The sequence below is a fragment of the Mytilus edulis genome, chromosome 1, assembly GCF_963676685.1.
Source record: "Mytilus edulis chromosome 1, xbMytEdul2.2, whole genome shotgun sequence".
Taxonomy (NCBI): domain Eukaryota; kingdom Metazoa; phylum Mollusca; class Bivalvia; order Mytilida; family Mytilidae; genus Mytilus; species Mytilus edulis.
This window is the reverse complement of record NC_092344.1, coordinates 21,581,865-21,607,106: the sequence shown is the minus strand read 5'-3', so window position 1 is coordinate 21,607,106 and position 25,242 is coordinate 21,581,865. Positions and strand designations below refer to the sequence as shown.

The window sequence follows — 25,242 nt, the reverse complement described above, 5'->3', positions numbered from 1 at the left end:
TTACAAAAATATGTGTGGTTTTATATGTTGTTGTTGCCTTTAACCTGCTATGATGATGCATTTACCAGCCAAAATCAGTTAAATGGGACCATAGCAATTACCAAAACGGCGAGAATCAGCCTAACACTTTCACACTTATAACTGATTTTTTTTCAAAGCAGTATATTTCAACTTCTTATTTTTTTTTATCATGAGCACCAAATAGTCTTATTTTATATTTTTTTCAGCAACTCATTTGAACCACGTTACTACATGTTGTGAATTACGTTACTTGCTCTGCTCTTATCTTTCTAAAGAAATAACCAATATGACAATCCAAGATAACCATAAATCGAGATATTAAAAACTTCAATCACATATAAGTTTTCGAAAAACATCGATCTTTGTAGACATTTTGCATCTCTAATTTTTTTCCCAGTTTTTTTCCGACGTCATAATAAATTATCTTCGGATGTTTTTCTAGAAATTGAAATACATATTTTTCACGTTTGAATATATAATATATAATCGCAATTGAATGCTAGAAATATTTTTCAAATCAATATAAGTACATATTTTATTCCATTTAAAAAAAAATCTGTCCATAATTTCATTGTATTAACTGAACTTCTTTGCATTGGAAAAGCATCTATCAGGTAACGTAATTCACACGAATACTCAAATGTTTTTAAAATGCAATGTTTGACTTAAATGAAGTATATATATATGTGTAGCAATATATTATAAAGTTTGATTTTGAATACATAATGATTGGTGGGTGTCTGGAATGAGTTCTGGTTTTACAGTATCATATATGAATAAACAAATAGTATTCTAATTTGATTTAATCAACAAAATTCAAGAAACAAACTTTATATCAACAATTAAAATATGAAATTCATAACGTAATAAGATAGAATTTGAAAATTTAAACCATTTAACATATATATTATCTATATTATACGACAAAGGCATAGAAACAATATTCATGAGTCAGTGGTAACGTAATTCACTCAAATTCAATTAGACAAAATAGTAAAAAATGAAGCAAAAACGCCAAATATCTCAATGTATTTATGGATAAATTTGATACATGGTCGATATTACAATTAATTTAACATTCATAAATGAACAGATAATCATCAACGTTCACTTTTTGTGAATTACGTTACCACAAGTCATGAATAAAGCACATGTAAATGTTTGTTTTTATAGTAAACTTTCAATTTTATTTACATCATCCGGCAATAATTTGTACATTCGGACAGGTTTTCTGCCTACTGGAGCCGGGTTATTGACTTGACAAACGATGTCTGTCTCTGTAACCCACAGTTCTTCAGGTCTTGTTGGCCACTTCATGTTGTGGGATACAGTATTGCTCTTTGTCATAAAGGCCAATTGATATTCATTATCATTGTTGTCAAAATCAAGCACCTTACAAATGTACCAAACATTGTCATATACACTTGCCACAAACGTGTCCTTTTGGTAGCTCTGCTCAAACACTATTGGCGGTTGTGCTAGTAATGACTCTCCTCCTTCTACGTGTCGCTCTACTTCTTCTTCCTGTGGATCATTTGCCTGTAATTCAATCTCGTTGGTTTCAGTACCAGGTGCATTTCTTTTTTGTTTTCCCTCCAGAGAAACAGATCGCCAGCCGTCACAAGCAGGATGAAAGCGTCCGCCACTAAAACAAAGTAGACAGAAACATGAGGTGTTTCTTATGCTTATTACATTTCTTGTAATAGGAACAACAGCATGTAATTCCATGGTGCCTTTCACTGCAACAGCATTCCATTCTTTCATTTCGTTGTTTGCGCTCTGACATTTGGATTTAGGAACGAAAATGTAAGTTATGTTACTTGTTTCTTGAGACTTCCCCCAGTTGAAGAAATCTACTGGTGTTTGGATTACAACCTTTTGTTGTCTAACGGCCATGTCTGCAAGTCGTTTTGCCGTTCCACCTACCCCGTCGCAGGGTCCCTTTCCGTGTCCAGCTTCGAAGTAATGCCAAGAGGCTGTGATTCCATCAAACAACATACCATGTAACGTTACTAAATGAAAAATGTATTTGTTCCTGTATTGTGATGTTGGCGAATCTGTGATGTAGTGTACAGCTTTAGTCCCAGGAGCTATTTGCAAAATTTTTGGTATCAAATCCTTTATGAATGCATATACCGTTGATGAATTGTGACCTGGTTCGTCGGAAACGAACACGAACGATTTATGATGAAGATTAATATCGCCGTCAACTTTATAGTATAAAACAACGGGATGTAATGTAACGGAAGCTTTGTCGAAATAAGCGGATTGAACTTCATCTGCATGCACGCATGAATAATTTTCTGCGAAGTCCATTTGACATATGACATTATATTTTGGTAAGTTCTCCTTTAGTGTTCGTATTTGTGCATATTGAGTTTGTACCCTGTATATATGAGCTCGGAACTCATTTAACGATGTTCTGATCAGTGTGCCGAATTCCTGTTTATTTGCCTCACATTGCACAACATTCATTCTCTTTTTCATCATTCCCTTCTCCTCTACATCAACCCTTTTCCATTCAGAGTATTTTATTTTCTCATCTTCCAACTCAGTTATTTTTGCTAAAACTTCCTCATCTGTCATCTGTCTTATAAGTTGATCTGGATTTGATGTAGTAGTAATATTTAGTGCTTTCAATGTTCTAACTTTTAATGCCATATTTTGATGGCGCTGACAAAGGCACGTTCTCCTGTTTCCAAAAGATGCTAATACATAATTTGCTGGCCGAAAACGTCTGAATACAGAAACACTTAATTTTGTGAGTACATTCTCTGACAAAAATTTCTGATGTAGATTGTCTAAATAGTCATTTAACACTCTTTTTTGCTTTTTCTCTTTTCCGTCTTTTTTGTTGTCTCTTTTTCCCGGAAGACAAGTACTGTTATCGTCCCTCTCGAGAAAGACTAATACTTTTGAACGAAGATCTTCTCTTGCAGCCTTCATGCGGGTTTTCTTTTTTTCCTTCTCTCTTTTTGATTTTATTTTCATCAGCTGTTTCCGATTTACCTTGATGTCATAGCTTAGCCTTCTAATGCATTTATGATCTCGTATGGCCTTTCCTGTTATAACTTGTAGTACAGGAAATTTGTTTTTCTCGTGACTTACTGATTCTTTAATTTCTGATATAAGGCAGTTGTGATACGTAAGTTTCTTTTGAAGGTCCGGATATTTGGTCGGAGAAAGATTAGCTTCTCTCAAATCTTGATTTGCTTTACGCATAGGGCTTGTAATCGTTTTTTTCCAGATTGTTCTTATTATCTTTATTTTCTCTTGCCATTCTTCTTTGTAATTTTTTTGTAATAGTCCAGTTGCGTCTTTTCAACTCCTGAATTTTCTGTGTCATTTTATTTATTTTATAATTAGCTTTGGCAACTGCTCGACTTGTTCTTTTTCTCGTCTGAATTTTACTTCTTGATTTCAATGGAAAATTTAGCTTAACTAGCATTGGAGGTTGTTGTTGTTGTTGTGTGTTAGATCTTGTTGAGCACTCTGGTACTTCGTCTTTGTCATTTTGTGGGACTTTATCTTTAGCTCTCTTTTTTGCCATGCACTGTCGTAATTTCGTCCTTCTCTGTTCTAGTTTTTTCTTTGATAGGGCGGATGTATCAACATAATAACGTTTTACTCTTTCTCTCTCTTTCTGAAGATACGCATTTCCATCCTTTTCCTTTTTGCGATCTCTGTAGGCTTTTTGGATTTCGGCTCTGCTTTTCCCCATTTCAAGCAAATCTAAAAGAAAAAAAATATATATAAAGTTTTTTTGGGTCTATATGTTAACAATAATTACTCATGAGAGACTTATCGTTAATGTATAAAAAAAAATATGCACTTATTAGTAAACAACTGAATTAGCTAAGTCTTTATCAGTAATAGGATTTCTAATTCACTGTGTCTCCTACTTTTGAACATCCGTTTTTTAGACGACATCCAGTTGTGTAAGCGAATACTTTATATATGCATTGACAAGTGCTTTTGACGTGAAAATGTAATAAATGTTCTCGGCTAGATTGGTTTGAAGAAAACAAGGCCCCCTTGTTTTGATGTAAAGTTTCAATTTCATCTAAAGGTTCCATTTTACATAAAAAGGAATGTTTCGGTCTTAATCATATCTCATAGTGTAGATATTTTTCAAAATTTGCTGCTGATATATTTCCTTCCTTAAGGTGGATCCCTACCGATATAGCAAATTTTTTTCACGGATGATTTTTTTCTTAAAATTTGCATACATATACTAAGCAATGGCCTCTATAAAAATTTGAGTGCAAAATATGATGTCAACAGATTCGTTTCCATGGTAACGGTCACCAAAGTTGGCACAGCATGTATGATCTCACAAACATGTTTAACCCCGCCGCATTTTTGCGCCTGTCCCAAGTCAGGAGCCTCTGGCCTTTGTTAGTCTTGTATTATTTTAACTATAGTTTCTTGTGTACAATTCGGAAATTAGCATGGCGTTCATTATCACTGAACTAGTATATATTTGTTTAGGGGCCAGCTGAAGGACGCCTCCGGGTGCGGGAATTTCTCGCTACATTAAAGACCTGTTGGTGACCTTCTGCTGTTGTTTTTTTCTATGGTCGGGTTGTTGTCTCTTTGGCACATTCCCCATTTCCATTCTCAATTTTATGAACAAATACGTACCTAAAGTACAAATTCTGGATTTATTTTCAAGCCTTTGAAAGTGTTTTGAAAGGTTTGTCCTTCATTTAAAATAATGTTGAAATTGTGAATAAAACACAAATAATAGCCGTTTTATACATATGTATTATACCCCAGCCTAATTTCGTCAACATTGGTGGAAATGCATAACAAATACTTTGTCACTGATGAGTCTGTTGTAGATGAAACGCACGTCTGGCGTATATACAAAGTTTATTCCTGGTATGTTTGATGAGTTTATTTACAACCACTGGGTCGATGCCACTGCTGGTGGAGTTTTTACGGTAATTCCCCGAAGGTATCACCAGCCCAATAGTCCATGAGTTATCATTGGTATGGTTATATTGAAATTAACTGTTAGCAAAATTTTGAATTTTTGAAATACTTAGGCTTTTCTACCTCAGGAATAGATTACCTTAGCCGTTTGGTTTTTTTTTTTTTATGAATTTTGGTCCACAAAGCTCTTCAACTTCGTACTTTATTTGGTCTTTTTTACTTTTTTGAATTATTGCGTCACTGATGAGTCTTATGTAGACGAAACGCGCGTCTGGCGTCTATCCAAAATTTATTTCTGGTATCTATGATGAGTTTATTTGCAACCACTGGGTCGATGCAACTGCTGGTGGAGCTTTAATTCCTCGAGAGTATCACCAGCCCAGTTGACAGCACTGCTTTGGTGACAATAATTATCATTGATATGGTTATAATCATAAATTAACTGTTTACAAAATTTAGAATTTTTGAAATACTAAGGCTTTTCTACCTCAGGAAAAGATTACCTTAGTTGTATTAGGACTCCTCTGATTAGGTCAAATACTGATTGATAGTCTTTATACTAAGCATATTAAGAGTTCACTTTCATCTGAAATGTCACAAATTGGCATGATGTACATCTCTGGAATAGGTTTGGTCTATTGACAGCTAATGTAATCTCAGATACTCGGAAAGGGTAAGCAAATCATGTCCAACATGTGGCACCGTTGCGTTACTCATTTAAGTACAAAGCGGATGGTAAGTATAATTTGGTGGTCATAGTCTACGAAAACATGACGGGATTGTGGTTTGAAAATTTCCGTCGTCGTTGATGAAAAGAAATTTGAAAATGGTTAAGATAACAATACACAGGTAGGAAATACAACTTGAAATTGACACTCGTAGAGTTTTACCACCCTCATTCCCTTGATATCTTGCAACAAAGACTTTGTTTGAAAACATGTATATTCAAAACTGTAAGTGGCAAAATCTTTTCCGGTCTAATCATCGCAACTAACCTGTTTCCATTTGAAACAAAATATTGCACACAAAGGGGGAGGACTGTAAAATTGTCAATAAAGTTACCAAATTGATCCACAGTAGAATATCATATCATATCTTTATTGAAACCATTGCATTTATTTATCAATTTGTCAAAAATGGATCAGATGTTTTCGCCTCATTATTCCATAAATTGAATCGAAATATTTGAGCGTTTAATATTGCCGATTATGCAAATAAATTCATCATAGATACCAGGATTAAATTTTAAAAGTTAAAAAGTCCAAATAAAGTACGAAGTTGAAGAGCATTGAAGACAAAAATTCCTAAAAGTTTTTCCAAATACAGCTAAGGTAATCAATTTCTGAGGTAGAAACGCCTTAGTATTTCAAAAGTTCGAAAGTTTTGTAAACAGTTAATTTATAAATATGACTATTTCAAAGATAATTCTCTTTCACCCTTGGAACAATTCGAGTGTTTAATATTGCAGATTATACAAACTATCTTTCACCCTTGGGCAGTTTATTGTTTTATTTTTGGATGATGTATATCGTTCGTACTGTAAGTTTTCATTGGACAATATGTTGACAAAATCGATAGACGTATTAGACAAACAAGATTACCGTTATTTTAGACCAAAAAAAATATCTAAAGATATCCAATGTCTCATTTATTCAATTATAAACCTGGTACTTTTGAAACCTAATTTAAAAGAAATTGCATATACACGTAACTGTGACAAACATTGAGCTGTGAAATTGAGAAATAATTATTATTCAAAAATGATAGACGTACATAAAACGTGAACAGCTATTTTTCAAATTTGTCATCACGACAAATTCCCACCACCCTATTTTATGCACTCAGAAAATGTTTATACATAATTTAAAAGAATGCGTTTTGTAACTAATTATGAAATCTTTCAAGGAAATTGTTACGGTTGACTTATTTGAGTTTCTTTGTAAATAATGTATTCTCGGACATTGTTTATGAAAAACAAGGTTTTGTTTCCTTGTGCCATTTTTGTTAAATAAAGTAACTTGTAATTGTTTTTCGCATATTGTAGGTGCGTTGGAAAAGAAAAGTACTTCCATTTCGTTATGTAACAAAACGGAGAAAGAGGTTTGTATGTTTTTTTCAGTTACTTTTGCTTCCAATTTTAGAATCTTAATTGAGTCCTTTTTCAAATGTCAAAATCAAAAGCTCAAATACATCAAACGATGAAAAACAAGTATCCTATACCTGTCTTGGTACAGGTATTTTCTTATGTTGAAAATGGTGGATAAAACCTACATTTATAACTTTGCCAAATCTCTATAATCTCAATAAAGACAGTCGCATAGAATTTGCACGACGTAACTAAGTCTATGACAGTTGTTATCCATTCGTTTGATGTGTTTGGACTTTTGATTTTGCCTTTTGATTTTGGACTTTCCTTTTTGAATTTTCCTCGGAGTTCAGTATTTTTGTGTTTTAACTTTTTAAAATGAGTTATAAGATTTCTGATTTCTTTTTCTTCTACGTTTGAATGCCGAAATGCGAAAGATAATTCTTAACTGTGTATTACTACATGACCAATCTATGATGGCGTTCATAAGACTTTGATACACCAAGACGCTTTTTTTTTCGTTGAGACAATATTGCAAATTATGCAAACTACCTATTACCATTTGGTAGTTAATAATTGTACTTTTGAAAATGAGGTTGACGGGATATTTTAATCGTCCTGAAGGCCTTAGTTGACTTTATAATAACAAATGAAAAAACTTTTTAGACAAGCAAAATTGCTGTGGTTTATTTACATTTAGACTAAAACTAAAATATCCAAAACCTTACATATCGTCAGTGTAAGTGTTCACAATTTGAGGCCAATTGCATGTCCTATCCACGAAATCAAACAACATAAAAAGTTTCATAGCCGGAGTTTTTAAACTTATCGAATATAATTTGCATGTTTATTAAATCTTTTTGAATTAGAATAAATCGTGAAATGAAATTTGACCAATTTATTCTTACCAACTCAGATGAATATTTACAATCTTCAATAAGAGTTATGTTATGCATACCTTTCACTGGTGGTGACGATGAGTATGCAAAATCGTGTCAATCGGAAATGATAAAACTGACCTCAAAATGTGCAATAATGTAAACACGTTTTACCGGCTATCAGTACAGCAGATAAATTTGAAAGGCATATCCGCAATATTTTTTTGTTATTTCAAGAATATTAAAAATTTGCAATCTGTACTGTTTTCAATAATTATATGCTTACTAATTTGGAGCATAATTTGTTAATTCAATAGGTCATGTGTATTTTCAAATAAGAGTTGGAAGGAACTGCACTTTATATTAACCAAATTAAAATTGTTTACATGCATAAAATTATCCAATCCCAATCCACTATTTCAAGAGACCAAGCATACCTTCTTTGTTGAATCAAATCAGGCTTAATGCAGTAATTATACACATTGATAATCTTTGCTTATTTAACCCTGTTAAACCAGTAACAAGTAGAAGTTCAGTGTTTTTGTTGTGTTGCTTTTGACGAGTGTTTGTGTGTTATCATGGTGAGTGTTTGCCAAATATATATATATATCATATATCCCCGCTGGTTTGTACAATGCAATAATGCGTAAAATATATTTGTAATTCGTCAAAATGTTTACACATACTATTTTTTTAATCCTTTATAATCTCTTCTGCTCTTTATAGAATTTCATCTCGTTCTTAAGGTATATGTATGAAGATAATACTAGTATGTTTTTGTAACAAAGAGTTCACATTTCAGTCAGTGTAAACCTCGATGTTCGACCAGAATAACAACAGTCTGTTATTTTCGAAATATCCTCCTGAAATTATTCATGTATCAATTGCTATTTATGAACGTATCTGCACTTTTCAGAATTCAACATGTCATCAAGGAACAGTGAGTCTTTGAAGTCTTATGATTATGCATGTCAGAAGTTTGGTACATTTGAGACTGTACGCTTGAGACGCAATCTTTACAATCTATATGATATGATATGTAACGACGATCCATTACTCTGCCATATAAGTAGCGGTAGTGCAGTAGAAGGTTTGGACATGATAGGGAGTGACTTAGATTTGATGGCTGTGATCAATGGAACAATTGTATGTTTAAATGAACGCGATGCAGAAAATGTTGCTGAAGAAAACAATATAAGAACATTGATATTGGATATTGATAATACAAACCCATGTTATGCGTTGCTTCGTGTGCCGAAAAATGTTACATTTCCCGAAAATATCCATTGTTTTCTGGAACATAGAGGTCAAGGCATATTTTATTCTAGTCAACTGTTTAAGCTCAGTCAACTAAATTTTATGTCACTTTTAGGGGATCGGTATAAAATCCATGGTCCTTGTGTAACCACAGAGGACAATGCAATTGACCAACTATATTGCTTTAGATGCAAATCTTGGCCTTCTCAAGCTCGACCATGGATTTCAAGGTCGCGAATGAATCATTGGCCGTCACCAAAACTAATAACAACAATTGTAAATTATGGAGTTTTATGCGCGCCGGTAGGTTGTAAAGAATCAATAAATGAAGACATTGAGTGGCGGATGTCGTTTTCTGTGGCAGAAAAGTTGTTGGTTTACTCTTTCAATCATACTCAATTATTGTGCTACGGGCTAATGAAACTTGTACTAAAAGATGTTATCGATAAAAGCGAACCGTTAAACGGTTTATTATGTTCTTATTTTCTTAAAACATTATTGTTTTGGTTGTGTGAGGAATCAGAAAAAGACACGTGGAAACCTGAAGATATATTATCATGCTTTAGAGCATGTATCTGTAGACTGTTATATTGTGTACAGTATTTTACTTTGGTACACTATTTTATTCCCCAAAACAATTTTTTTGAATGCAGATTTAAAAAAGACGAACATATCCGAATGATTGGTCTGTTGAAAGAAGTGCGTGATTACGGTTTGCAATGCTTCCTTGTTTCGGGAACATTTAGCGGTGATTTTCATACACTTTATAATCCTAACTATGATTCGAATGTAATTCATCAAATGATCTGGTGTATGGTAGAGCGAATGGCAGATTATTTTGAGAATGACAAAAACAGTCTTGTGATAGTGAAAAAAATAATTCAATTTAGTCGGATAAAACTAGCCCTCAACATTATCATCTTTCTTTTGGAAAAATCAATCAACTTGAAAGTGCAGCGAGACACAATTATGAAATATCATATAAATAATAAACTGCAATTAACACATTTTAAACAACAGTTACGTTTACTAATCATTTCTAAACATAGGCAATGTCCTGATACAGGATGGATGTTTCTTGCATCTTTCTACTATCGTCACAAGATGTACCATATTGTATTAGAAATCATTTCAATTGTTTTATCACGTTCGTTAAAGGTAGATCCCTCCACTCTAGCAACTACAGTTAACATTGTTCACTTCGAAAAAATGACAGCGATGCATCTTCTGCACTTGTTAGTGTCTAACATCATGGTGTTTGAAAATGATTCTGCATTGATACCAGATGAACTTGAAATTGAAGTGTCGAACAATTCTTCATTATATTTGGCTGTTATCATATTTACTCATTTTTTAAAGTTTTTGTCTTATTACCATTTAGGTGACTTTACATCAAGTATGGAGTCATTGAGGGGTCTAGAAAAGTGCACATATAATCAATACAGATTTAAAGCATTGGGAAAAACACAAATTATATCTTCTTTCCTGTGTCTAGGAATAGCCCATGAGATGATAGGGCATGTAAGTAAGGCACACGAATGCTTTAGTACTTGTGTTTCTTATGGTGAATACAACACTACAACAGCTGCTTTGAGGTTGTCCAAACTGTAAACATTGGTAACATAGCTTATGATATTATATATTATGTATAAAAGAAAATATTTCAGATTGTGTAATCTTGAAATATATAATATTTTCAAATAAAGATATATATAAACTAATATAAACCAATAAAAGAAGATAAAAAATTCATGTATATCGTTGTATTGAAAATCGTTCACATTGCCTACTTTGTTCATATTGTTCTTACCACTTGTTTTACTCCACGGAAGGTATTCATGGTGAACATTATAGTATCAATCCAACATTTTCTACATAATAAAATGCCTGTACCAAGTCAGGAATATGACAGTTGTTGTCCATTTGTTTGATGTGTTTTATCCTTTGATTTTGCCATTTGATTAGGGTCTATCCGTTTTGAATTTTCCTTGGAGTTCAGGTAAATTGGAAAATTTTGTATTTGATTGTGTTCCGGCTAGCGCAAGTATCTAAGTGCTCACTATAAAGTAAGATATCAAAAATACCCAATTCCGAAGAAACGTCAAAACGGAAAGTCCCTAATCAAATGACAAAATCAAAATGTCAAACACATCAAACGAATGGACAACAGCTGTCATATTCCTAACTTATTACAGGCATTTACTTGTGTAGAAAATGGTAGATAAAACCTGTTTTTATAGCTTAATCTCTCACTTGTATGACAGTCAAGTGAAATTCCATTATATTGACAACCATTTGTCAACAAAACAAACAGACATAATAGCTAAAATAGTCAAAAATAGGGATATAGCAGTCAATATTGTGTTATAATCTTATTCACTATAAAAACGAACAAATATGTAACAAAGAAGCACAAAAGGCATATAGAGAAAGCACATTGGCAAAAATTAAAGACAAGAAAAAAAAATACTATAGCACAATCACGGGATGTATAAGTACAGAGCAACACCAGATGTAACAAAGAAACAAATAGGCATATAGACAAAGCACAGTATCTAAAATAAAATACAAGAATACAAAAAGTGTGACAAAGAGCAAAATAACACAATGACGAGATGTATACATACAGAGCCAAAAACAGACTAAACAGTCAAATCAATATTCATTAAGACAAATAAAAGTAAATATAACACGTTAATAAGATGATAAACAACGTCAGCACCTAGAATCTATACTTCAAGATCATCGTGTATTATTTGTGAAGTTGATACGAAATATTTATCAACAAGGTTTTGGTACCTTCCGATGAACTTTATTAGAAAAAGGACGAGATGTTCTTTGACATACCCTTGGTTCATCAACTTTCTGCTCAGACACTGGTGACGTTTTACAAAATCTGAGTAGGAGCTGCAAACTCTTGGATATCGAACAAGTTGAGAGTTGTATATCCCATATTCTGGTAAAGTTGGCATAATGATACTAATATGGGGGAAGCGTCTTATTTGTCATAGATTCGAGTACTGAGGTGACCGTGTATATCAAATTCGAGGTATAAGTCTAAAGATTAATCGGAAGAAGCTGTGTCTGTTATTTCTTTTATTTTTAGTTCTATGGGTATAATCAGAAAAGTTTGAATTGTAATGGTGTGAGATGTAATGGTGTAATATGCGTGATTTAATGGTGTGAACTGTAATATGTGTGATGTAATGGTGTGAGATTTAATGGTGTAATATGTGTGATGCTATGGTTTGTGGTGTAATGGTGGGAGATGTAATGGTGTAATATGCGTGATGTAATGGTTTGTGGTGCAATTGTGCGAGATGTAATGTTGTAATATGCGTGATGCAATGGTTTGTGGTGTAATGGTGTGAGATGTAATAGTGTAATATGTGTGATGTAATGGTGTGAACTGCAATATGTGTGATGAAATGATGTGAGATGTAATAGGGAAATGTGTTTGATGAAATGGTGTGAACTGTAATATGTGTGATTTAATGATGTGAGGTATAATAGTGAAATGTGCGTGATGAAATGGTGTGAACTGTAATATGTGTGATGTAATGGTATGAGATGTAATAGTGAAATGTGCGTGATGCAATGGTTTGTGGTGTGATGATGTGAGATGTAATAGTGTAATATGTGTGATGAAATGGTGTGAGCTGTAATATGTGTGATTTTATGATGTGAGGTGTAATAGTGAAATGTACGTGATGAAATGATATGAACTGTAATATGTGTGATGTAATGGTGTGAACTGCAATATATGTGATGTAATGATGTGAGGTGTAATAGTGAAATGTGCGTGATAAAATGGTGTTAACTGTAATATGTGTGATGTAATGATGTGATGTGTAATAGTGAAATGTGCGTGATGAAGTGGTGTGAACTGTAATATGTGTGGTGTAATGATGTGAGTTGTATTAGTAAAATGTTCGTGATGAAATGGTGTGAACTGCAATATATGTGATGAAATAATGTGAGGTGTAATAGTGAAATGTGCATGATGAAATGATGTGAACTGCAATATATGTGATGTAATGATGTGAGGTGAAATAGTGAAATGTGCGTGATGAAATGGTGTGAACTGCAATATATGTGATGTAATGATGTGAGGTGAAATAGTGAAATGTGCGTGATGAAATGGTGTTAACTGTAATATTTGTGATGTAATGGTGTGAGATGTATGGTGTAATATGCGTAATGAAATGGTGTGAACTGTAATATGTGTGATGTAATGGTGTAATATGCGTGATACAATGGTTTGTGGTGTAATGGTGTAATATGCGTGATGAAATGGTGTGAACTGTAATATATGTGATGTAATGGTGTAAAATGTAATATGTGTGATGTAATGGTGTAATATGCGTGATGCAATGGTTTGTGGTGTAATGGTGTGAGATGTAATGGTGTAATATGCGTGATGCAATGGATTGTGGTGTAATGGTGTAATATGTGTGATGTAATGGTGTGAACCGTAATATATGTGATTTAATGATGTGAGGTGTAATAGTTAAATGTGTGTGATGGAATGGTGTGAGGTGTAATGGTGTAATTGTGTGAGGTGAAGTCGTTTAATGTGTTTGATGTAATAGTGTATGATGTATTGTGCAATGGAGAATGGTATAAGGTGCACAAGGAAGTTTGTATGGTTTTAGTTCGTTTAATTAAAGATATGTTGAAATTTTCAACTTAGTTATTGGTTTTGAATTCCGAACTATTTATACAAAGGTCACTGCTAGGTTTTATGTAGACGAAACGCTCGTCTGTCACAACGAAATATGAGCCTGATGTTATTCTTTGATTAGATTGTACCAACACTAGGTACGCAATGACACTGCTGAGGATGTCTTGTTCCAGAAAGTATCTCCAGCATAGAAGTCAGCATTCCTTTGATAACATCAAATCATACGTTCTACATATTTGGTTGTGATGTGATTTCTAAGCCAATTTGTTGTTTCATTTTAAGTATTTGCTTTGCACTCATTTTATACTGAGTACCGGTTAACAAAATGATAACGTTTTCTGTGCATCTGTTTTACTATACACTTATTTTCAATTAGTATTTACAGCTTTTACATTAATGCTAGCAAGACAAATCTTTGTTTGGCTTGCTTGCATTGTTTGTATCAGTGTTTGCTCAAGCATGGCAATTAAGATAGGCGGGACTTCAGCTTGTATACATCATACTTAAATTTTATTGGACGTTATGTTTGAGGTTAAGGACACTAAATTTTAAAACATCCCATGACTCATATTCTCAAATGTTTCCTTACCTGTAAATATACAATACAGACAGGATTTTACTTCGTCGAAATTATCTCCTCATTACGACAGTTTATTTTCACAATCGTAGAAATGGACTTACAATTTTTTTTCCTTCAAATATCCAACTTAAAGACTGTCGTCAAGCACTTTTAGTAAAATAGCTAATCGAACACACCTACTCTGATTTTGTGATCCATTGGATAGGTATTTCACTTCACCCCTATATTTCATCTTTTAGTACTGTGATTTTTTTATGTTATAAAGTCAACCTGTAGCTTTGCTATATTAAAATGATACAATCTGAAGCGAGATGTATCAAATGCTCTTACTTTGTACGTTTTCAAGACAAAATATTCATCTCAAACACACCCTAACATAAAAAATGTACACTCGATTTCCTCTTTTCGATACAATTGTTTCCAATTTTTTTGAATATTTTCTTGAGTTACATATTGGAAGGGCAGACATGGAAATAACTGACTGAACTAATAGATTGATATGTTATAAAAACAATATTAGGTCAATGCTGAAGGCCAGTTTCTCAGCCTCATACAAGAAAAAAGTTTATATTTTTCTTTCATTGACAAATTATTGTATTTTTACAGGTGAGGAAACATGTGAGAATATTTGTCATGTGATTATGTGTCTTTAACCTCAAACATAACGTCCAATAAAATTTAAGTATGATGTATACAGACTGAAGCCCCGCCTATCTTAATTGCCATGCTTGAGCAAACATTGATACAAACAAAGCAAGCAAGCCAAACAAAGATTTGTCTTGCTAGCATTAATGTAAAAGCTGTAACAAACTCAGTTCAATGAACGTACCACACTTAGCCCGACCTTTAAATCTCCCTTCAAACAAGTGTTGTTTTGAAAATCCAGTCATAGACCATAACTCCTACTTCGTGCAAACAGTTTTTTTTTGTTTTTTTTTTTAAACCTATCGAATTTTTTTTACGACGCCCAATGAAAATCTTCCTCCACGAAGTAAGTTGCCAAACAAAATTTGATGCTATCTATAAAACATGCAGTAACAACACCCTTTCAAATGGAGACAAATTTTCTGATTTTTTTATTTATTGCTCAGATGATGATGTTTTTACAGGGCTCTAAAGTAACAACACTGACTGGACACTACTAAAACTGTAGATGTTTTAATAGCTAGTTTCGAACAACGTGTTCTGGTAGAATCATATCTCAAGCAACGAGTCTTCTGAATGTCAGTTTTACAAATACATATATGAAAGTCGTTGATTGGAGTTTTTTCATAGAAGACCATTGAAACTTTAGGTTTTAGATATAAATAAAAATACTAGAAAATGTAATATGTGCAACCGGGTAATTTTGTTGAGGACGAATCTCATTTTATTTTGAAATGTATTAGACATAAATATATTCGTATGACTTTTACGACCCTTATCATTGGAGAAAGCCATCAGTAGTATTTAAGATAAAAACTTTACAAGGTCGGGATGTATTGCTGAAAAAAATCGTAATTGCTGAATGTGCATGTATTATATATATATCATACTTCAGGATTGTTAAATTATATTAATTGATATTATACTCCTAGATTTGTTTTAAAGTCTATGAGTTGTATAGTAATGCATAACTTTATTCTACTGTGTGATGTTTACTATATTTAAAGTAATATTATTGATACCTATAAGATGTAATTCGTGTAGAAAAGAGATACCAATCATGATAATCTTTAGAGGTGAGATAATTAGAAGTTGCCACAAACTTCGTTATTACCGGAATACATTTGAGTGTTATTGTTCTATTGTTTGGTTTCATTCAATTCACATGTTTAAATTGTTTTAAAATTATTTCGTGTTAATCATTCAGTTTAATCTACTAAGGTTTAATATGTACTAATAACACGTATGACATCATGTATTCATGACGTAGTTTATAATCCTGTTATTATTTCCTATTGTCTAAATACTCTCTAGTCTTATCCTTTTAGTCTATTATATCTAAATATCTGATCTATGTAACATGATGTAGTTATTATACAAGCCCCCTCACTACATGTCATTTCATATGAAATGTGGGGGTGTAAAACAACGCATTCAGAAAAAAAAACTCTTCAGAAATTTGACTGTTTTAAAGTTTGCCTTTAGTTGTGTTGTCGCTGTAATAAAAATACCGGCCATTCATGAATTTTAATATGGTTTGTGGCGGATTTTGTTTTTCAAGAACCATCATACTCCCGACTTAATTTAAATCAGAGAGATATATAAATACTGTAATACATATTATAATATGTCTCTGTTAAAATACAAACAGCTAGCAAGAAGGAGACTGATCTCAATCTTGTATTAATGTCCCTTTAATTTTAATAAGAAAACGACACACGATTTGATTAATTTCCTACTGAAATAATTTTTAAATGCTTAGAGAAATAAGAATAAAATAATCCCCCCCCCCCCCCCCCCCCGCATAAAAAAATAAATTCCAAACAAATATGAAGATATGGTTAGTCCAGTATGATATTAGCAGCTTTCTTGCATTAGAATTGTGTGCTTTTGAATTGTTGTTTTTCACAAGGGGTTTGCAAATCTGGCAAACTAAATGATATTTGAACTAAGCAAGTAGTCGGAATATTAATTAAGTGATATATAAACAAGGATTTGTCTTATAATAGTGATAATAAAGCAGATAGCCGAGGTATTTGTATGATGTATATTTAGAAAGTTGGACATTTTAAATCGAAGCATTTTCATTGGACTATCTGAAAACAAATGTCACGAGTTGAACTTAATTTTAGAAATTTGACAAAGACGACAGGTAACAATCGTATTTTACGTCATCAGGTGAGAATATCGAGAAGTTAATTTGAGAAGGGAAACCCCCACATAGTGACATCACATGAATTCCGGTATATCGATGAACAGCTAGTTGAACGAGGCAAGAAGAATCAAAACTAAATAACAAGTTGAAGAAAAGTGTACAGGACAACTAAGCCAGCTTTTAATGAGAGTCAGGTATACATTGAAACATGTGCATATAAATGCAAGTGATTTGTAAAAAACCGATTTGTTTGTAGTCATAGACTGTAAGTCATGTAACGAGTCATTCGAATAATGCCATGTAACAGTGCTTTCGAAATTCTCATTGCTGCATACAAAAGTGACTTGTTTTCAGGTCACACTGTTTACGTCTTAATATTGATATCTAAACGTTTACCACTATAGTAGTGAAGTGATTACTGTAAGTGTTTGATAGTAGAACAGGTGCTTGCTAGGGTACAGGATTTGTACAAGCTTTTTATACACCCGTTTACAGGACATATTAAGGTATACCGCTGTACGCCTGTTTTTTTGTCAACATGTCAGACATTAACTTAAAAAACGCTTCAACCAATTAGCATAAAACTTTGGTAAATGTTTATACCTCTGTCAAAATTTTGACGGGTCATAATATGGAATGCAAAAGTCTGGCCTCTGTCTGTCCATTGGAAACATGTCCCGGAGACATGCATGTCCCACGGTAACTGGAGAAAAACTTCTGTTCGTGAAAATAAAATTAAAACTTTTTGAGTTAAGGGGCGGGTCTAAATAATTTTTTTTATTTAATATAAGATTTCGCAATATTTTTCTATAAAAGAACTTTATCCTATACATAATAGAAAAAGGAAATAAAAAAATGAGGTCACTGTTCATTTACGCTCACAATCTTTCATGGAAAGGAGCATACATTTTTGTTAATGTCCTTTTTTGTCTGTTGAACTTTAATACATGTATAGGAGAAATATAGGTAATATCGAAATAAAAAAAGAACTAAATTACAGAAATTGCTTAAATTTTACAATTAATTAGTTTATGTACAGCTTGTTCGAAAACAATAACAAAAAATATAGGTCACCGATGAGTTAAAAAAGATATTTCAATTTTAATGCCAAAAAAAATGGCATTTTTGCACTAAAGGGAGATAATTTGGAGCTTTTTCAATGATATCTACATTTTAGAAGTCACCTGTGGCCAACACATATGGATTTTTTGGAAAGATTTTTGTAGATATGATAAAGTAACAACTACTAAAGGTAATAAATAAAATTTGTAATGAAAATAAATGTTAATTTTTTTTCTGAAAATTTTATACCCGCGAGCCTCCTTAAGGGACTTTGTAACTAAAACAGGGGTGTGTTTTTTTCACTTGTCACACCGTACATGTATCTCAAAAACGATTTATGATTATTGCTTAAAACTTTACACACTCCTTAGTTATATAAATCTAAAGATCTGCATACTTTTTGGTGATGATGCAAAAGTTTATTTTAGAGATATTGAGTCTTTTGCAAAAAAAAAAAATGGGGGATTCACATGTCGCGCAGTATCTCAGAAACTAATTATGATTATTGCATTTAACTTCACACTCTTGTTAGTAAAAACATATAAAACATGTGAGCAATTTTTTTCTGTCTTTTATATAAACTTACTATTGAGCTTAAATAAGGAAAATTTGAGATTTGACATTTCAGAGTTATTGGGTTTCGTTCATTTAAAAAGGGGTAATTTTCCAATTTTGGAACAATATTTTAAGAGTGCTTTGAGCAGGGGTATTCAATTTGAACCAATATACAATCTATGCAGATTTAGAACAAAAACATGTACTATAAGTTTGCACACAATTTTTTTGTACTAAATGTATACTACATGTAGGTATACTGTATGGATTTTTCTCATTGTTAAAGGCACTTTGGTTGCCTATCATTGCTTACAACCTCTTCATTTGAAATTTGGTCATAGGTGGACAGTTGTCTCATTTGCAATCATACCACATCTTCTTATTTGTGTATGGCCTTTAAACATTTGTTAAATGGGTGTGAATAATATCAGAATTTTAAGTTTTTATATGCTCATTTTACGTTTCTGAGTTTTGGGTTTTTACTAATTAAAAAAAGAGGGATTTTCCAGTTTTCTGACAACAACTCCAAAATGCTATTAAAAACAACAATATCAAGTTGTACTTTAACTTTACAGCTTTTACATTAATGCTAGCAAGACAAATCTTTGTTTGGCTTGCTTGCTTTGTTTGTATCAATGTTTGCTCAAGCATGCTGATTAAGATAGGCGGGGCTTCAGCTTGTATACATCATACTTCAGTTTTATTGGACGTTATGTTGGAGGTTAAGGACACTAAATTTTAAAACATCACATGATACATATTCTCATGTTTCCTTACCTGTAAATATACAATACAGACAGGATTCTACTTCGTCGAAATTATCTTCCTATTACGCCAGTTCATTTTCACAATCGTAGAAACGGAAGACAACTTAAAGACTGTCGTCAAGCACTTTTAGTAAAATAGCTATTCGAACACACCTACTCTGATTTTGTGATCCACTGGATAGGTATTTCACTAACTTGACCCCTATATTTCATCTTTTAGTACTGTGATTTTTCTATGTTATAAAGTCAACCTGTAGCTTTGTTATATAAAATGATAGAGCCTGAAGCGAGATGATGTATCAAATACTCTTGTTTTGTACATTTACAAGACAAAATATTCATCTCAAACACACCCTAACATAAAAAAAGGTGCACTCGATTTTCTCTTTTCGATACAATTGTTTCCCATTTTTTGGAATATTTTCTTGAGTTGCATAATCGAAGGACAGACATGGAAATAACTGACTGAACTAATAGATTGATATGTTATAAAAACAATATTAGGTCAATTAATGTTGAAGGCCAGTTTCTCAGCCTTATACAAGAAAAAAGTTTAAATTTTTCTTTCATTGACAAATTATTGTATTTTTACAGGTGAGAAAACATGTGAGAATATTTGTCATGTGATGTTTTAAAATTAAGTGTCCTTAACCTTAGACATAACGTCCAATACAATCTAAGTACGATACTTCCATGGTATGATGTATACAAGCTGAAGCCCCGCCCATCTTAATTACCATGCTTGAGCAAACACTGATACAAACAAAGCAAGCAAGCCAAACAAAGATTTGTCTTGCTAGCATTAATGTAAAAGCTGTAAAGTTTACTTAAATCTAGTGTTTGTGAAACTATATTCATGCAAACCGCAAGTACATTTTTGTCTAGTTTACTGGTAAAATTATCAATGATTTATTAACTTTTAATAAATTATTGTATAAAAAGTGTCTTAAATTGGTTGTAATTTAAATGCTGTCTACACTTGTAATAAATCAGTCTACTTAAATTGGATAAAACAAAGTGTCTTATTTGAATTATTATATTTCTGCTTAATTAGTCATTAATAAAATCTTCCCTAGAGAAAGGAGTTAAACAATTCCAGGTAAATAATGTTTTCCATTTTTCATTCAGGGGTTTGTTTTGCATTAATCCTGCAGATAGATTTTTGTACTACACTTACAATGTAAAAATATATACATGTAGCAGGGGCGGATCAAGCTATTTTAAAAAAGGGGGTTCCCAATCCCGAGGATGAAGGGGGGTCCCAACTAGATGTCCCAATACAAATGCATTGTCCAAAAAACAGGGGGTGTTCCAATGCCCAGACCCTCCCCCCTGGATCTGCCACTGTATATGATAATTACCACAAAACACAGATCAAGTTTGAATTTTGGTGGTGTCACTTTTTAACTGTTAATGAAATATGCATGTATTGCATACTGTATGTATAAATAACGAATCCATGCATTATAAATTGTTTCTTTTGGACTTTTTGGAATTTGGAATTAATGGATTCATGATCATGAACTTTACAGCTAATGCTTCTTTAAAGGCATAAAAAGTATGACATGTGATTTAAGGTGGTATCTAAAACTACAGGGAGATAACTCTGTAAAGTCAGCTAAACATTTTATTTACATTGTGTTGTAAAAGGAATATTAAGCTTCTCAATGATCAAAATTGGTGTTTGTCAAACGGCTATATAACCAATGTATTTTTTCTGACAAAACGGTTGGTTCAAAATTTTAGAAATTTTGATATTTTTGTTAGAGGGTCTTTGACAAAATTTTAAGAAAATTAAACGAGCCAAATTAATTTTAGTGAAAGTCTTGGGTACCACCTTAACTTCAACTACACATTATTATAGCCTGATTTTGCCGGAGAACACAGTTATTTCGTAGTGCATTTCTTTTAGGCAATAAATTCAAATTAAAAAAATTGCACCTGCTCTTTCTCAAAAAGATTTTTACAGTGTAGTGTACTACTAGTGAGACAAATAATGTCAAAATTATAGAAACTTCTACCAGCTCTAACTCAAAATATTGACAATTCTGTGTTAAGGGGGTGTAAAATTCAGTTTGACAGCTTCAGATGTGATAAAATTTGACCTTTTTGAACTGGACCAAATCACTACTTAACATAAAGATTCGGCACCCAAAATTTTTTAAACATGTAACTTAATATTTCATGCATTTAATATCAAGAAATAAATTGGGAAAGTGTATCAAATAAAACATGCAAGTTATACACTATTTACACTAGGGATTATATTCGTAGACAACGAAAACCAAAGGACGATAACTGTGTCATTGGACCATTTGAGTTTTAGAAATCAATGAAAATAAAAGTTACGTTGTGCTAAACAGCCTCTCTTGTAGTTATTCCATAGGCGGATTCAGGGGTGGCCTTTTTATATAGAGAATCACTGAATCATGAATCACTGTGCTGACATGAATTATCATTGATATGGTCATATTTATAAATTAACTGTTTACAAATCTTTTGAATTTTTGAAATACTAAGGTTTTTCTTCCTCAGGAATAGATTATCTCAGCTGTATTTGGTAAAACTTTTAGGAATTTTGGTCCTCAATGCTCTTTAACTTCGTACTTCATTTGGCCCCACTGTATTAACCAACAATTTATACATAAAATAAATTACAGAAAATTTAGATTGAATAAGAGTTCTTTACTTTTCATTATTCAACATTATTTATATGGTCCATTCATTTGATATAAATGTACCCATATTTTACTTCCTGGTCTGAATGTTGATAAATCAAAAGGTTTAGTTTGTTCCTGGATGTTTCAAATATTTATTTTTCAACCTGAAGGAAGTTTCAAAATGTTTTTTAACTAGTATCACTCAGTCATTAAGTATGCATGAACATTCAATGTGTTAATTAAAAAAAAAACCTGACAGATATGATATGGAGACTGCATACATAAGAAAAGTTATTGTCTATACCAGATGTAAATTGCTTATCTGATTTTTCTTAGGAATAAACTAAATAGAAAAGGTATTATCAAAAGATTTATGATTTTTTTAATAAATCTAGTTTATAATTTTTTTTTAACATTTGGGATTTAAAATGAATACATTGCAGGAACTATAAGGCCTTCTTGGTTAGATATTACTTACTGTATATTGTTCAATAACATCCTGATGGGAATTTTTCCTGAATAACAAAGGAATGTAGTTTATTAATTTATGGCCAAAATCTCCGTACACATAATGATGACATTTGACTAAACCAGACTCAAGGGATCAACACTTTTCTTGCTGCTCTTCATCTCAAAGTTACATCGGTTTTGTATCTCTGATCTAGTGGATTATTTAAAAACTTTATTACTGAAAGCAAGTCCATTATGGACTTTAACATACATGAAATCTTTCCAAACTTTAAAAAAAAATACAGAATGCATATACAATGTAGTAGGCAATATTCATACACCATTGACAGCAATGTATTTTATTTCATCAGAGTTGTCTTTCTTTATTTGTAATAACTGCATGAATGTTGTAATTAAGCTTGATAATTTTATTCCTCTCTTCAGGTAATAGTATTTTTTTCCTGTATTTAACTCCTAAATGAAGTTTCCTACAATGTATATGTTTTTATCAATTGAAAAACATTTCTCAGCAGTGAAACACATACTTGATGTCTGTGTGAAAATCAGAAGGCAACTGAGGCAATTATTGTTACTTTTCCCCATTTTTCTGTCTGTCCTAGTTTGGTTTCTTTAAAGAGTGGTCATGGAAAATTTTGATGGATTGGATAGATTGAAGAAAACCAAACTAAGGTTAGAAGATAAATTTTGTACCTTTCCCTTTTTAAACACAAAAATATTATAAGTTTGTTAAATCCTATATCAACATTTAAACATCACACTTTTGTAAAGTATTCTACTCCTTTAATGGTAAGATATGCAAAATCAATTTACAACTTCAAAATTTTGCCCAGTTCATCAATCTGATCATATCGAAGTCACATTCTTCCTATAGTGTTTCAATAGCAATGCATTTATATGAAACTTGATATACTACATTTTCATTTTGATGGACTTTTCGAAAATGCTCTTTTTATGTTCCTAGTTTGTTAATTTTTATTTCTCATGCCTCAGTTGTGTTATTATAGATTGTGACAGAGGTATGTTTTATTTTCTTAATACAAATTTTATGACAAATGTTGTATGTTTTCCTTATAAGTCAATTTAAATGGTTTGAATTTGTTGCTGTGTTAAATATTTCTTTTTCTATAATTGTTTTGTGCATGAATTAGGCCATTAGTTTTCTTTTGAATTGTTTTTATTTGTCATTTTGGGCCCTTTTATTGATGACTATGTGGTATGGGCCGTATAGTGACCTACAGTTAATTTCTGTTTCAGCTGGTCTTATGTGGAGAGTTGTCTCATTGGTAATAATTGTTACTATCAGTTTTAGGCAGTTTTATTGTTATTGACTTTATTTCTGACTTAAAATTGAGAATGGAAATGGGGAATGTGTGAAAAGAGACCACAACTTGACCAAAGATCAGAAAACAGCTGAAGAGCATCAATGGGTCTTCAACTCAGCGAAAGTCCAGTCAGAATGAGGATGTTAAATCTGATGCCTCTTGTAAAGAGAGTGCCACACTCTTTGCATGTAAAGAACCCCTGTTTGTTGGGTTCCCAGGTGGCCTGTTGCAAGGCAAAATTTCTATACATATACAATATTTTCCTGGATGACCTCTATTGTTACAAGACCTACCTATTGTATTTATTGTTTACCTGTTCTTGTCCTGAACATGCACTGGACATTAAGCAACCAACAATCAATCAAATAATTAACACGACGAGATTATCCTGCATATGGAAAAACAAAATGACTTTCTAAATTTTGGCTGGAGGCCTAAAGACTTACTCTTGTTCTTCATTTATGTACAATTTTTTTTTGAACAGCAAGACATATTTTTTAATGAAAATATGCTCTGAAATATCATTATTAACATTTTTTTTTATCAATTAACTGTGGCTGTCTGTATCAGGTTAAGCTGGAATTTGATTCTTTATGTTTTAAAAAATAACAGAAACTGGTTTTTAAAAGAAATAAAAAGTTTATTGCTATTATAGATATGTTTATGACATAGAAATAAGAAACACTATAGATACACTATATTATTTTGAAAGAAAACTTATGTCACTGTATCTGGAACTGAAAAATTAAACATTGGATAGAAAAAAAAAACAAACTTAAAGGAGTATGTTCAGTAAGGTCCTAAAATGGCCCCCTTTTTTAGCGTAAATTTAAAATTCGGATTTATTGACCAATATCACAATAAATTAAAGCTAATATAGTGACTAGATAGGAAATAAGCTATTTTGTTGAAAACTTCATGTTTCTACGTTACAAGTTGCACTCATATTGAGTTTTCACGAAAACAATGAAAATAGGTAAATTTCAATTGATTATTGGACAGGAAACATAGAGCGCATACGTCGACATTAAATATCTTTTAAAATAATGTTTGTGAAGACATTTCACATGTCTTATTTGTATATTAAGTTTGTCGACGCCTGCGCTCTATGTTTCCTGGTCCTTAATTTGGTTGAAATCCAGCTCATTTTGTCAAATTTCA

At 32.2% G+C, this 25,242-nt stretch overlaps 1 protein-coding gene across 3 annotated transcripts in view; it reads left to right on the top strand.

The window, feature by feature from the left end:
* Positions 1 to 17,213: 17,213 nt before the first annotated feature.
* Positions 17,214 to 25,242, top strand: part of LOC139527444 (protein kinase C delta type-like) — a 76,288-nt gene continuing 68,259 nt past the window's right edge. The window contains exon 1 of one of the 3 annotated variants that reach the window (XM_071322943.1): positions 17,214 to 17,438. The gene's annotated coding sequence lies outside the window, so the exon portion shown is untranslated. The remainder of the gene's footprint in view (positions 17,439 to 25,242) is intronic. The other 2 variants (XM_071322912.1, XM_071322934.1) reach the window with 2 other exon arrangements.